The 15251-nt window shown below is 42.9% G+C and overlaps 1 protein-coding gene across 1 annotated transcript in view; it reads right to left on the bottom strand.

Moving 5' to 3' along the window:
• Window positions 1-15251, bottom strand: part of ASCC3 (activating signal cointegrator 1 complex subunit 3) — a 915848-nt gene that overhangs the window by 818301 nt on the left and 82296 nt on the right. The window lies entirely within an intron of this gene.

Raw genomic sequence — 15251 nt, 5'->3', positions numbered from 1 at the left:
GTTCACCTTTATAAAAAAAAACGTCCATGCAGGTAAGGGGCACATGTACAGCTCTGACTAAAGCTGAATAGTGCTGTTCTTATAGTCATAGGCCATTTGTGTACTTTCCGAAGCCATGTCAGAAAACTCCCAAAGATGGTGTTACCCCTCCATTCCTTATTGCTAGAAAGATTCTAAAACACTCCCAGCTGTTGATGCTACACATACACTCTCCCTCTCCCCTGTCACAGTATCTGTGAGCTCAATGCTGGAGGGAGGCAGCAAATCATGTATGCGGAGGGTTTTGAACTGCAGAGAGCTTATGCTTGTGATAGTGGGGGCAAGCATCAATGGCTTGGATAAGTCCTAGCAACATCCTAGAGAGTTTTTCAACATGGCTTTGGGGGTATGTAAATAACCTACACCTGCAGCGAGGGCATATTCAACTTTAGTCAAAGTCTGTTTTTATCTACAGGCACCCCGTAAAGGCATAGGCAGTTTTTTTGTAAAGGCAAACTAACCCCTTAATGTCTATAATCTGTTATTTAGCAAACAGAGAAGCAAATAGCTGCCTGCTCAGCTGAACTTCACCCTGATCCAGAGAAATCTTTTGGTAAAATCTGCAGAAACACCAACATTTTGGAAGTGTTGATCTCCTGGTTTCCCTACAGTTCTCACTAGTTCCTCCTGATGACCTCTAGATCATTACAGAGCACAGTAGTGATGTGCGAAATACTGTGTAAGTGTAGGTTTCGCACAAACTTTAAATAAAGATTTCACAAGATTGAAGAGGTGTTCAGTGGTGCAAGAAATGAGAATATATTGTATAACAGTGGTTTTCAGACTATGGCCCTGGGGCCAGATATGGCCCTTTGCTTGCCTTTATCCAGCCCTTGAGGCACTATTCCTACCACTGACACCAACAATGGGGCACAATTCCTACCACTGACATCAATAATGGGGCACTATTCCTACCACTGACACCAACGATGAGGTATAATTCCTTCTACTGTCAACAAAAATGGGGCACTATTCCTCCCACTGACGCCAACTACTTATCCCTTAACACTAAAAATCAGGCATCGTTTACTCCCTCTGGGCACAGTCCAGCCCCCCTAAAGTCGGAAGATCAGTAAACTGGCCCTTTCTTTAGAAAGTATGGAGACCCCTGCTGTATAAAGTCTTCTTGTACAAGCCAAGCATGCCTTAGTAACTTTTCTAAAGTGGCAGGGTAATTTTATAAGGAAGTTTCATGGTTTTCTGATGATGTAAAATTAGCCCAAGAAACCGTAAGCTTGAATTGAATAACTAGAGAGTATGTTTAAGGTTCAATGTCTGCACTGGATGAAGATCTGCTTAAAGTGGAACTATGGCCTCTAATTATAAAAATGTGTGCCGCAGTACATAATTTTAAGTGCATTCACACTTACAGGTTTCTCTTAGTCCTCCTACAGAGCCCCACAAATACCTGTTGATCCTGTCAGTGAAGACCAACAACTGCAGCTTCCTGTGATTGTGTGGCAATGAGATCAAAGCAGAGTTGCTAGTGTGTGCACTACCGTGGAATATTTTTTTTTATAAAGTTGCAGGGGTGTGGCTATGAGCATTTTCACTGCTATCAGCGATCATCACAATCCTGTAGCTTGTCAGTCAGCACCTGGCCACATCTAATCTTGCCTCTGTTGCTCACCACTGTGACCTGTAATGCCTGGGACGGGGAACATTGCAAGACAAAAATGGTAGATTTGGCTCAGTAGGGGACAGTAAAAGGAAGTCTTATTTATTTTTACTTTAAGAGACCTTTAGTAGTTGTACTTTAAAACAAAAGTATGAGCTTTTCATTTTCCCCTCAAATATACTTACCTAGGTAGATGCAGCATTGGATTGATGCTATGTCTGTCCCTGCCGACTCTAAGGGTGAGACCTCAGCGATCCCATGACCGCTGATTGCTGAGTTCTCATAGCCGCTGTCTGCTCTGCCCTCCCCCCCCGCACACTTTCTGGAGCGCCGGGCTGTGAAGGGGGCGGCTGGCTCAGGCTCTCAGCGGATTGCTGAGAAACGAGTCACAGGAGTGCAGAACAAACTGTGAGCTTTGGCTGTACTTCTCCTTTAGCTTAGCAGCTGCTCAGTGCGATAATAAGTACTAAGATATCGAGCCAAATGCATTCCCTCCTCCATTACCTGTTCCCTCCAACAGCTGAAGATATCCATGAGCAGTGTGACACTGCTTCAGGTCAGTTTGCTCCCCAAGATTACAAACATATCCCACTCAGGTGCAAAACCTGCTTGTAATCTGAAAGCCACAGCAACTTGCAATTGTCAGAATACCTGAAAAATGACTGCATCTGATTGACTGCAGCCGCTGAATTTTCCCCGTCTCCTTCAATTTTCAAATCACAGTTCTTCGAGCCAGGTTGTGCTGACAGGGTTGATTTGATCGAAATTCAAGTTGTGTATATCTAGATTAACATTCTGTGTCTTTGTCAACCCAGTGCATGTCCATCTTCTTGAACTTTTCCCTCCGATAGCTGGAGATCTGTAGATCTACAGTCTAACAGTCAGTTTCTCTGTCCACCCAACCTCTCTGTATCTGCATTTATTTATCCCATATCACTGACTTTGAGTTCTCCTGTCCAGGCAGTTTTGAGGCCCAGCTTTTCCTAACTGGTTGACTCTTTTTGGTCCCCCCTGGAAACCAACTGTTCGAGCTCTGTCTGGTTGCCCCTACTTCTGAGATGTCTAATTGCTCATTCTGTGGTCATACTGATTCAATAAATGTGTGGAAAGAGTTCCCAATATTCCATAACCTTATATTTTAGCACTGGCATGGCAAACGTCTTCACATACATGGCAACACAATAAGTTTTTGCAGTAGGAATATCCTTTTCTTTATCATACATCACTGGACACGGGAGCTGGTTATTCATGACTATGTGGGTTATAGGTGAATGGACACTGGCCAACCAATCAGAGAGGCGGTCCTCTCCTATATACAGGAAGTACCTCGGTTTTTTCACCAGTGTCTGTAAGGTGGTGTAAGGCCACTGAAAGTGTTGCTGTGCTCTTGGAGCATACCTGAAAGTCCAGAACAGTTACATTAGAGAATCAGGGAAATTAATTGCTCCATTCGGAAGGCTATGAGCTAAAATGGATGGTTTTGCCTGTAATGAAGCCTTACGGTGCTGGACCCCATGCAGATGGTACCCTGTGCAGTTTTAAATCTGACCAAGGCGCTTCCAGTAACTCACAGTTTGGAGAAGGGAAGATCCTTTCGGCCAGTGGTGTGGAAGCTGGTAACTACCGATGCAAGCCTTTCAGGTTGGGGGCCGTTCTGGGAACATGGCTTCAACGGAAAAGGGTTCCTCCCATCAATGTTCTGGAACTTCGAGCAGTGAGGCTGGCTCTGAGATATTGGATATCCAGGCTTCAGAGTTGGCCTGTAAGGATTCAGCCTGACAATGCCACAGCAGTCGAATACATCAACCAACAGGGAGGAACCAGGAGTCGAGGTGCTCAGAAGGTGAACTGCATTCTGACCTGGGAAGAGAGATATGTTCCAAGTCTGTCAGCAGTGTTCATTCTAAGTATGGAAAATTGGCAGGTGGATTATCTCAGTCGCCGGCAGTTCATTCCAGGGGAATGGGCTTTGCCTCCTGATGTTTTCAAGGAAATCTGGCAGCGATGGGGTTGTCCGGATGTAGATCTATTGGCATCCAGGTTCAACAACAAGGTTGGTCTTTTTGTGTCCAGAGTAAGGGACCCTCGCATGGCAGGGGTAGACACCTTAGTGATTCCTTGGAACCAGTTCTCATTGAGTTATGCCTTTCCTCCAATCCCACTGCTGCTGCGTCTCTTACGCAGGATTCAGGAGTCTATTCCGGTGATATTGATTGTTCCGGCCTAGCCTAGGAGAGCCTGGTACACAGACATAGTGAAGATTGCAGTAGACAGGCTGTGGGCCCTGCCGTATTGGCCAGACCTGTTGTCTTAAGGTCCTATATTGCACCCAGCTTTACGGTCGCTAAATTTGATAGTGTGGCTATTGAAACCTGGATCCTGAAGGATAGGGGAGTGTCAGATTCTGTCATCCCCATTGTGTTGGGTGCTAGAAAGGAAGTTTCTAGGAACATTTATTACAGAACCTGGAAGGCTTACATTGTCTGGTGTGAGGTTCACAAATGGCACCAACGAAAGTATGTGATTGGCAAGATTCTGTAATTTCTTCAAACAGGGTTGCATTAGAATTTGGCTGTTGGTATCATTAAGGGCCAGTTTTCAGCATTACCTATTTTTTTCCAGAGGCCCATTGCATCTCACTCTTTGATCCGCACTTTTTTTTACAAGGAGTAATGCGTATGACTCCTCCTGTCAGGTTGCGTTTGTGTCCTTGGGACCTGAACTTGGTTTTGGAGGTTTTGCAAAAGCCACCATTTGAATCTATTGAATAGATTCCACTGGTCCTGTTGACTCGTATGGTGTTGTTTCTAGTGGCAATCACTTCTGCGAGAAGGGTGTTGGAGCTGGCAGCTCTATCTTGCAGAAAAACAACTTCTGGTTTTGCATCATAAGGTGGTGTTGCAGCCTCATCCGTGCTTTTTACCAGGTGGTTTCTAGCTTTCATCTCAATCAGAACATAGTTCTGCCTTCATTTTTTCCTACGCCTCAGTCAGCAAGAGAAAGATTTCTGTATACCTTGGATGTGCTTAGTGCTGTAAGGGTCTTCTTGACGGCAAAAGCACAGGTCAGGAGGTTAGATGCTCTATTTGTGCTGCCAGAAGGGCCAAATAATCATTCAAACCTATGGTTTGAAAGGTAAAGTCCCACCCTTGTGGGTGAAAACATACTCCACCAGGAGTGTGGGGGCATCTTGGGCCATCTGCCATTAGGTGTCAAGTGGTTCAGGTTTGCAAGGCCGCTAGATGGTATTCAGTTCATACATTCCCAAGGTTCTATCGGGTGGATGTCACAGCAGCAGAGGATTCTGCCTTTGGCCACAGTGTTTTACGGATGGCTGAGTAGGGCCTGAGGGATTATTGATGGTGGCTATCATGAGGTCACCCTCCCCTCAAATTTTCTATTGCTTTGGGACATCCCACAGTCATGATTAGCCTGCAAAATACATTTCTTGGAATACATCACGGGACACAGAGGTCCCGCCCCTCTATCTGGAATGTCATTGCTTGCTACAAAAACTGAGGTACTTCCTGCATAGGAAGTTATATAGGGGAGGACCTCCTCTCTGACTGGACAGCCAGTGTCCATTCACCTATAGGTTGCCTATTGCTCACATAGTCATGAATAGCCTGTGTTCCATGATGTACTCCAGGAACTTTTACAGGTAAGTATGTAAAAAAAAATCCATTTTTTTCTGTTGCATTTATGAGGATGTAGTTGTTAAGATTCAAATACGTTAAGGCCATGTAGAATGCAAAAAATAAAAAATGTTCACAGCTGAATTTTATTTGCATTGTTATACAAATTCAGTCTTTGTGAATTGGTACCTAATATTGGATCAGAAATGAATCTGCCAGCAAACTTAGGCTCCTTTCACACAGAACTGACTATTCATCGCTGTTCATTTACATCAGGCCACTGGTCTTTTGAGGGTTTTTTCTGGACCTGGATGGACCCGGAGGTAGACAGGTGTAAAAAGACACATCTCCTTGTCCATAGGGCTCCATGGATCTTGCGATCAGTTCCACCTGAAAAACTGACAGGCGGACCTGATTGAAATGCCCTTTAAGACCTCCTCGATACATTGTAATGACTGTGTGAGAATAATTCCCCTTTGTAGCCAGTTGACAGATTTTTCTAGTATAGGAGTTGGAGCCCTACTTGGGTATCACCTGAAAAATCTGCATGATAATCTTTACTAAAGCCAAGTATTGCTGATCCATTTATTCTCCTCTAATCTGAATTTCTAAACTATCCTATACTTATTCTAAAAGAATACAGGAAGTAAAATTGAGTTTTAGTATATCCCTTAGTTTCAGCTGATATAGAGACTGCATGTTTGAAATAATATAGAAGGTTCATTAGTATAGGAGGGACGAAAAGTGGTGTTGTATTTCAAATAAAGACTTACCTTGAAAGTAAAAGAAAGAAAACATTTGAACTTCTAGAAAATTACTGCTGCATTTGAAGGATTTCCTAGTTATGGTGGTGGTGGTAGGCGTTTCGGTGTTAGGCTTATTTCTGCCTCTTAGCCAAGGGCTGTGCACTTCCTACCTTTTCCCCTGTGAATGCGCACAATGTGTACAGAGCCCCCAGAGGATTGGCTGCAATGGGAAGGAGGTGATGTCACCAGAGGGAGAAGAAAGTGGACAGAGAGCACCCCTACATCCCTATTAGGATTACATATGGACCATTAAGCTGGCCATAAACTGGTTGAAATTTGGCTGGTTGAAAAGAAACTGGCCAAATTTCAATCCATGTATGGCCATTTCTGTTCAGAAGAAGCTGATCTAGTGATCGCCACCTTCCGAACAGGACTGTCGGTATATCTTGGCTTTATTAGCGCTTGCAGTCAATCAGCTCCAGTGTTTGTTCAAGTGGAGGAGTCCTTAACAACAATAGCACAGCGGGGGATTCCCCCTTCATCTTGAATGTGGGTGTAAAGTGGTTGAAAAGGATAGAGGTTTTTTACCTTAATGCATTCTCTAAATTAAAAGTAAAAAACTTTTCATGTAGAGCTCCCCCCAGCTTCCCTAAATACTTACCTGAGCCCGATTTCATTCCAGCACTGTGCTCAAGAGCAGCAGCACTGTTCTCCTTCTCTCTTTTCTCAGTACTGCTGCTGTCAATCAAATACTGTGAGGAGGAAGAAGGAGATGGGGCCGAGCCGCACTGCATGTGTCAATATATGCCCACAGCTCAGGATTGATGCCCGCATGAATGCCACCCTAGGAAGCTGCTTCCTTTGGTTGCAAACAGAGAAGTGGATGCGCTCAGAGTACCGGTAGGGGACCCCAGAAGGGGAGGATTAGGGCTGCATTGCACAAAACCACTGGACAGAGCAGATCCTGTAAGTAAATTAGAACCTTTACAATCACTTTAATGAACATGAACTTAAAATAAATGCAATATTTTTAACATATTAATAACGTTTGGTGATACTATGACATTGCTGTTGAGGAAATTAAAAAAGAAACTGACAAAACCATGTTCAGTTGTGAACATACAGAGATACCAAATGCTATAGAATACATGAATACAGATGGGCAGATGTAAAGCAATGAAAAAAAGGAAAGGCAGCTACCAGTAAATTAGATTAAAATAATATTTGAAACTAAAATATAGAATATTATTTTTCCATTCATGGCAGAAACCAGCTTCCATAAATATGACAGACTTTCTGCCTAAATGCCTTTTGATGCAGCCGCTGCAACAAAATAGCAAAAAGTAATTCCTAGAAGACATTTCACTTTAAGTAATAGACAATTCCTGCAAAGTGATAGGGCTTAAGACTCACGGTAAGGCTGCAGATGACAGTAAATTGGTTATTTTTTTAATGCTACCCAAGCCAACTACCAAAAAATATTCAATGCCAACAATTGTGTTGGTCTTGGCTGTTCTTTAATACTTGAGGCATTCTGAAATCCAGCAGAGACCACTGTTAAAGTGTTGGTCTCCTCCAATTGTTACACAAAAAATGACACATGATAATAAGTGCAGAAATAAAGAATGATTATGCAGGTCCTGGAGAGAATTATGACCGCAGAACCATAGTGATATTAACTGCTAAGCTTTCCAAAGGATAGTATAAACATGGTAATTTATGCACTAATGTGTCTAACTTCACCCAGCCCTGCTTACTTGCTAAAATTATAAAAGCAACAAAACATTACTGAAAGAAAGGGCTTTATTGATTTTATAATAATTCCTATGCATTAAGCAAAGAAATCCACTTTTTATTTAGGTCATTAATTATGTACTGTAACTAAAAGGAAATGGAAATGGCATGTAACAAAGAAATAAATCCTACCTCGAGCACCCACTTTAGGTAAAAAGCTCAAGCCATTTATCAGAGATAGTGATTCCTAAGATGGAAGAGTTTTTTTTCCTGCCTTATGCAAATTGGTCCTGCCACGATGCAGCCAATACTTGTCAGTGAATTAAGAAACTAAAAACGGAACGCAATCTCATGGGTAAAAAAAAAAAAAAAAAAAAAAGAACATAAACAGTAGATAGCTAAAGACTATGTTTAATAGACGCACATTTTGAGTAACAAAACATATTTTTGTCCTTCATTAAAAGGGTAACAGATACACAGAATTTCAAGAGAATCTAAAGAGTTAAAACCAAAGGTTTGGGGTCAATTTTAATTTTTTTTCAAGTTTATAATACGTAAACATGATATACTTTCCTATTTACTAATGCTGGCACCATAAGGATTAGAAAATAGTCCATGTTGTTTGAGAGAATGAAGTTCCACTTTGAAGTGGTTGTAAAAGCTGTTATTTTTTTTCTTAAAATAATAAACATGGTATACCTACCTGTCCTGTGCAATGGTAATGCACCGAGTGGCCCCTTACTGCCTTTTCTGGAGTCCCCCACTAGCGATCTTAGCCCTGCCTCTTCTGTGTCTGCTTCCATAGTAAGTGGCTTGCTGGTGCAGGTTTAATCCTGAACCAGGCTGTGTGCGTTCACAAACACGCACAATGTTGCTCGGCCCTGCCCCCTGATCCCTCCTCACCTGATTTAATGTATAGATGCAGAAGCCAATGGCTCCCACCGCTCTCAGTGAAACTTACAAAAAAAAGCAAGAGAGGAGAGCAGAAATGAAGCCAGTAGCAGCGCTGAATCAATACTCAAGTGTTTAAGGGGAGGGGCTAGGGAGCATTGTTATTGTAAGGGTTTATAGCCTTAATGCAGAGAATACATTAAGGTAAAAAAATTATTTTGCCTTTATAACCACTTTAGCTGGTGTGTAGTGCGATTTGTAAAACAATGTGGTGCAATTTCGTTCAGCGGTTCAGGTGCGATTCCAATGCGAATTGCTAATGTGTATGACATTGGAAATCACACCTCAACCAGACTGAAAACGGCACAGAACTCTTTTACAAACCGCACTGCTGGCCTACACATACACTATATTGCCAAAAGTATTGGGACACCTGCCTTAGTCCATAGGGTTCAATATTGAGTTGGCCCACCCTTTGCAGCTATACCAGCTTCAAATTACCTGGGAAGGCTGTCCACAAGGTTTAAGAGTGTGTCTATGGGAATGTTTGACCATTCTTCCAGAAGCGCATTTGTGAGGTCAGGCACTGATGTCGGACCAGAAGGCCTGGCTCACAGTCATCGCTCGAATTGATCCCAAAGGTGCTCTATCAGGTTGAGGTCAGGACTCTGTGCAGGCCAACCAAGTTCCTCCACCCCAAACTCGCTCATCCATGCTTTTATAGACCTTGTTTTGTGCACTGGTGTGCAGTCATGTTGGAACAGGAAGGGGCCACCCCGAAACTGTTCCCACAAACGTTGAGAGCATGAATTTGTCCAAAATGGTATGCTGACACCTTAAGAGTTTCCTCCACTGGAACTAAGTGGCCAAGCCCAACCCCTGAAAAACAATCTAACAGCATAATCCCCCCTCCACCAAACTTTACACTTGGCACAATGCAGTCAGGCAATTACCATTCTCCTGGCAATCGCCAAACGCAGACATGTCCATCAGATTGCCAGAGAAGCAGGATTTGTCACTCCAAAGAACATGTCTCCACTGAGTCCAGTGGCAGCGTGCTTTACACCACTGCATCCAATGCTTTGCATTGCCCTTGGTGATGTAAGGCTTGGATATAGCTACTTGGCCATGGAAACCCATTCCATGAAGCTCTCTACAAACCATTGTTGTGTTAAAAATGAAGGCCACACAAGGTTTAGAGGTCTTTAACTGTTGACTCTGCAGACAGTTGGCGACGTCTGCGCACTGTGCGCTTCAGCAGTCGCTGACCTGTCATTTTACGTGGCCTACTACTTCGTGGCTAAGTTGCTGTTGTTCCCAGTTGCTTTCACTTTGTTATAAAGCTACCAGTAGTTGACAGTGGAATATTTATTAGCAAGGACATTTCACGGATGGACTTATTGCACAGGTGACAACCTATCATGGTACCATGCTTGAGTTCACTGAGCTCCTGAGAGCGATCCATTCTTTCACAAATGTTTGTAGAAGCAGTCTGCATGCCTAGGCGCTTGAGTTTATACACCTGTGGTCATGAAGGTGATTGGAACACCTGAATCCACTGATTTGGAGGGGTGTCCCAATACTTTTGGCAATATAGTGTATGTGAACTTGCGCCAAAGAAAAGGCTTTTGTTTTACATGTCATTTGAATCATATGTAGTTCAAAACGCATCCAATTCGCATACATGTGATCCAGGTAATAAAGAATATGTAAACCCAACATTTCTTATTCCTGATATAACTGCTGTACCCATGTATTTGTATGAAAAAGTATCCTGCTCTCTTTGTATTGCTTCCTTTGTGTTAAATCCCTGGTGATCCTACCAGTCCCTCTACTTTCCTATTCAAAACAGACTACACTAGGCAGGAAAGCACAAATGTGGTCAGTTTTCTGGATGCCCCCCAGCACAGCCATTCACCGGGATGACTAATGTACTGCTGTTTCTCCTCCCCCCAGCTCCTTATGCAGCTAAGCACAGAGGGTATCTAATACATATTTACACACAAATGTTTTGGCTTTCATTTCTTATTTAAACAGAATGGGTTGTTTTTCAAAGTGAGGGTTCACATATACCTTAAGTTTTGAGTGGCCAGAAAACAAAAACTATAGCAACAAACTATTATAATGCCAGTTTAAAGACAGTTCCTCTGCAAACCCATTGGCTCTCTTGCTGTAAAGTGCTCAATTTAATGCAATTGTTTTCTTTGTTAAAAAAACTAACCAATTGTAATCACTCTTGCCAGTTGTGCAGCCAACATAAGTGGATAGTGATTTTACCAACTAAAGTACACATGTTTTAAGCCTGCTTGTTCACAGCTGCACAAAATATTAAATGAGTTTTTCGGGTTCAGGTCTGTGAAGCACTGATACATTAAAACCATAAAGACCGGTGACAATGGCCAAGAGGTACAGAAACATAATATGCTGAAAAAAGGGATTTCTTAACATTTTTAGCACCTAGTATAGTATCAATATTACCTTAAAGTTCATAATGTAACAAACTCCGACAACAAACAAAGGAATAAATTAGCATTTGAGATAATCAGCTAAAACCAGCCATAGATGGATCGAAATTCAGCTAGTTCAGCATTAACCGGACGAATTTTAATCCATTTATAGGCTGGTTGGTTGTACAGAAGTCAATCTTTGGATGGACTTCAGTATAACCAGCCTGTCAGGGTTTTTTTTTCGCATGATCACTTCCAGTGACTCTAGCCACCAGCAGTGATCATTGTATTCTGATTGCGGGGAAATCTCCGACTGTCAGAATACAATAGCGCATGACATGTACAGTTGCAAGAAAAAGTATGTGAACCCCTTGGGATTACATGGAGTTTTGCATGAATTGGGCATAAAATGTGCTCTGAACGTCATCTAAGTCACAACAATAGAAGAACACAGTCTGCTGAACATAATACTACACAAACATTAGATGTTGCCATGGTTTAAGTGCACATAACATGTAAACATTCACAGTGCAGGGAGGAAAAAGTATGTGAGGCCTTAGCTTAATGACTTCTCCCAGAGCTAATTGGAGCCAGGAGTGAGCCAACCTTGACTCCCATCAGTGTGATGATATTGGATGTGTTCCTGACAGCTGTCCTGCCCTTAAAAAACACTTTTGGGTTTACTGGTTTCAAGAAGCACTGTCTGATGTGAACCATGCCTCGCAGAAAAGAGCTCTCAGAAGACCTACCATCAAGAATTGTTGACTTGCATGAAGCTGGAAAGGGTTACAAAAGTATCTCCAAAAGCCTTGATGTTCATGTGTCCACGGTAAGACAGACTGTCTACAAATGGAGAAAGTTTAGCACTGTTGCTACTCTCCCTAGGCGTGGTCGTCCTGTAAAAATGACTGCAAGAGCACAGCGCAGAATGCTGCATGAGGTAAAGAAGAATCCCAGAGTGTCAGCTAAAGATCTACAGAAATCTCTGGCACATGCTAACATTTTTGTTGACACATCTACAATAAGGAAAACATTAAACAAGAATGGAGTACATGGGAGGACACCACGGAGGAAGCCATTGCTGTCCAAAAAGAATATTGCAGCACGTTTGAAGTTTGCAAAAGAGCACCTGAATGTTCCACAGCACTACTGGCAAAATATACTGTGGACAGATGAAACCAAGATTGAGTTGTTTGGGAAGAACACACAACACTATGCGTGGAGAAAAAAAAGGCACAGCACACCAACATCAAAACCTCATATCCACTGTAAAACATGGTGGAGGGAGCATCATGGTTTGGGGCTGCTTTGCTGCCTCAGGGCCTGGACGGATTGTTGTCATTGATGAGAAAATGAATTCCAGAGTTTATCAAGATATTTTGAGGGAAAACGTACGACCATCTGTCCGCCAACTGAAGCTCCGCACAGGATGGGTGATGCAACAGGACAATGACCCAAAGCATACAAGTAATTCAACAAAACAATGGCTGCAACAGCACAGAATACGCCTTCTGGAGTGGCCCAGTCAGAGTCCTGACCTCAACCCGATTGAAATGCTGTGGCATGACCTTAAGAGAGCGATTCACACTAGGCATCCCAAGAATATTGCTACACTGAAACAGTTTTGTGAAGAGGAGTGGTCCAAAATTACTCCAGATCGTTGTGCAGGTCTGATCTGCAACTACAGGAAATGTTTGGTTGAGGTTATTGCTGCCAAAGGAGGGTCAACCAGTTATTAAGTCCAAAGGTTCACATACTTTTTCCTCCCTGCACTGTGAATGTTTACATGTTATGTGCACTTATACCATGGCAACATCTAATGTTTGTGTAGTATTATGTTCAGCAGACTGTGTTCTTCTATTGTTGTGACTTAGATGAAGTTCAGAGCACATTTTATGCCCAATTCATGCAAAACTCCACGTAATCCCAAGGGGTTCACATACTTTTTCTTGCAACTGTGTACCTGTTTAACAGCAAAGGTATGTGAAAGTGAAAACAAGGTTCAGAGACAGTTTTTGGTTTTGAAAGATAACATACAGACAAGAAGACTTTGCAGATGAGGTGCTTGTCAGGCACAATACGAAGGTGAAGGACTGAAAAATGCTATATACACAATTTGCTCAATACAATATATACTGTATAAAGATTTTGGTAATCTATAAATATTAACTGTATTACTTGCATTAAATACTGAAAATCAAGCCTAGAAATGGGGTACAGTCAGCAAGTACAGAATCCAGGCATTTAGCTATGATGACTACTTATTAAGACAATAAGCTTGCTACTACAGATTTTAACCATGCATAATAAATAAAAAGCCTTCCTAAAATTTATTTTAATATAAATGAGTTACTCTGTTGTACACAGACCAGAAGGCAATATTGATCAAAAGCAAGACTGAGGCATTATTCATTAAGCATGCAGCTTACATGAATACAGGTGCCACAGCCATATGCATTCCCAGAGGCAGGAGCTAGCACCAATTCGAAATGCTGGAGGTGCATTTTGTTTTGTCACGGACCATTAAGTTACTGCAGTAGAGAGGCTGGGTTTATGCACTACCTTGACTGTATCAGCAGTTTGAAAAATCAATTGGATGCATCTATTTGGTACTTGTAAAGTGCACTTACTCCTGAATAACTGTTTAGGCTGCTGACATAACCATTCAGAGCTGAAAACTGATTTAATGTAAACAAAGCTTTGTTGCAAATGATTAACTGCATTTGATGGAATCTGTAAAGTGGAACTCTGGGAAACCACTAAATAAATGCCACATATATGTTAACTGTTTTACCTGCGAAAGGATATGAATTTCTGTTTACAAGCTAGTCTTGTGATCAAGACATACCTGCCCCAAGCAAAGCCAGGTCATACACTTTCCTGCAGACTTTGCTACAGTTAGACAATACAGCATGGTCCACTGCTCACACCCAGACCTGTGACTGGACAATGATAAAGCAGCACATTATTGTCCAGTCTCAGGCATACTATCGTAATCACATTCATACTATTAGACAGACATCAATGTGCAAAACAATGGTTCGGACTGTTAGCGTGACTACTGCTGGGTAGGGGATCACAGGAAGATAAGTTCAATCACCTATGCCAGTTTAGTTTAAAGGCTAATTTCATCTTTGAAACATGTCATATGTTACAACCGCATTTAGGGTATAACATGTATACCATGTACCCCGCTCACCCCCTCCACTGCGACTGTGTCCTCTTCCCGCACTCGCTGTTGGTTTTTTAAAATCGGTGCAGCTGTGCGTGGCTCTGGTCACAAAGCCACGTGGGGCAGAGCGGTGGGGGGTACAATCATGTACCACCCCCCACAAACTCGCATGTAAACTAGCCTTAAGTAGACAAACCCACCCCCCTCCCTTCCCAGTACTACAGAATCCTCACAACCCCCAACTCACAATACAGATCTCCCAGCACAGCACAGACCCCCCCCCCCCGCACTAGAGACCCCTCAGTAGTAGAACTTCCCTTCCCCCCAACACCACCACAGGTACAGGCCCCTCAACACAGATCACCCCCCCCCCCTCCTTGCCAATACTGATGCCCCCATCTTTTACACCCCCAGTGCAGACCCTGAGAAGTGCAAACACTCCACCTCTTCCCCCCCATCCCCAGTACAGACCCCTCAGTAGAGACAACTCCACACTCCTAGCACAGAAGACACCTCCATCCTTCCCCGCCTAGTATAGACCCCTCAGTAGCAGAAATACTCCCTCCCCTTTCCACATAGAAACACCCCCCATCAGCCCACCCCAGATACAGACTCCTCAGCACAGATCCCCCTTCAACAGACCATGCAGGGCGAGCTTAGAGCGAGAGAAAGTCCACAGCACCCACAGAGAGTGTGCACCCAGTATGGACCTCTCCCACCTTAGTACGCCACTAACAGTACAATGCTTGAGAACTTCATTACCACTGATTCAGGACAGAAATGGATGGTGTTCCCCTAAGCCCCTTTATTGTGTGCAGAGCAGCAATAGGATCCAGCCTACCAACTGTTTTGAACTCAAGCAATCAGTCCTGTGATTTTCAAAAGCTTTCAGTGGGGAATAGGATGTTGGGTTAGGAAACAATCCTACAAGATGGGTTTTAAGTGAATTTTCTTCTATGCCCTAGTAAT

The sequence above is a fragment of the Staurois parvus genome, unplaced genomic scaffold (assembly GCF_062004578.1).
Source record: "Staurois parvus isolate SC_StPar_1 unplaced genomic scaffold, SC_StPar_1.0 ptg000048l, whole genome shotgun sequence".
Taxonomy (NCBI): Eukaryota; Metazoa; Chordata; class Amphibia; order Anura; family Ranidae; genus Staurois; species Staurois parvus.
The sequence above is the reverse complement of the archived record's forward strand: the minus strand, read 5'-3'. Positions and strand labels throughout refer to the sequence as shown.